Source organism: Olea europaea, chromosome 10 (assembly GCF_002742605.1).
Source record: "Olea europaea var. sylvestris chromosome 10, O_europaea_v1, whole genome shotgun sequence".
Lineage (NCBI taxonomy): Eukaryota > Viridiplantae > Streptophyta > Magnoliopsida > Lamiales > Oleaceae > Olea > Olea europaea.
The window spans coordinates 3061584-3062706 of record NC_036246.1 but is presented as its reverse complement, the minus strand read 5'-3'; positions in this window follow the sequence as shown (position 1 = coordinate 3062706).

Sequence of the window (1123 nt, the reverse complement as noted above, 5' to 3'; positions counted from 1 at the left end):
CGAGATTTGCATGACGTCGTTATTTATTTCCCGAACGTTGGCAACATAGCATTGTCTGGCAGCTGTCTGGTCTCCACGCACGACTCCAACGCCATTACTTGTTGGAAACTTCATGGCTAGGTGAAAGGTAGACACAATTGCTTTGATCTTGTTCAGGAGTGGTCTTCCCAGAATAGCGTTATAGGCCATTGAGACACATACCACTTGAAAGGTTGTCATCTCCGTAACCTATTTCTAGCCAGAACCCAATGTTAGAGGAAGCTCGACGACACCTTCTGGAGTGATGACTCCTCCCCCAAACCCTTGGAAAGGAGTTTTAACCGCTTTGAGCTGCTGAGATGAGATTCCCATTTTGGCAAAAGCCTATTGTGAAAGTATATTGGCCGCACTCCCGTTGTCAACCAAGATTCTCTTTACTTCAAAATTGGCCACAATCGCTGAGATGACCAAGGCGTCATCATGTGGAAGTGATACACCTTCCAAGTCCCGGGTTCCAAAAGTAATATCCTCCAGCTTTCCATGAGGCATTCCAGCCAAGGCATATTGTCGGGCATATTGTTTTCTTCCACTATTGGAGTCTCCTCCCGAGGCAATACCTCCAATGATGATATTGATGGTTCCAGCAGTGGGTTGACTATCCCTTTTTGCCTCAGGGAATTTTTCCCTTCACGACCATTCCTCGACCGTTTGTCGTTACCGACGTAGGAACTCAAGAGTCCTCTTTTAATAAGGGCTTCAATCTCCCGTTGCAGGGCCTTATCGCGTCCAGTAGGACCTTGCTTACATAGTAGATAGGCTGTTGGGCTTTGTTAACCTCTTTCACCAAGACCCCGCTGACAGCGTTTTGAGATACGGCCAAGTAAAGAAATAAGGTGTAACCAGGCTCAGGCCTAGTGAGAATTGGGGGAGATGCCAATGTCTGCTTGAGCTCCTGGAAAGCTTTCTCACAGTCTTCACTCCAATCAAAGCCTTGGTTTCCTCTTAGGACTTTGAAGAAGGGATAGCACCTGTCTGATGCTCGGGACATGAACCTGTTCAAGGCTGCTATCCTACCAGTCAACCTCTGTACCTCTTTCTTGTTCCTTGGTGATTCCATAGATGCCAAGGCTTGTATTTTGTCAGG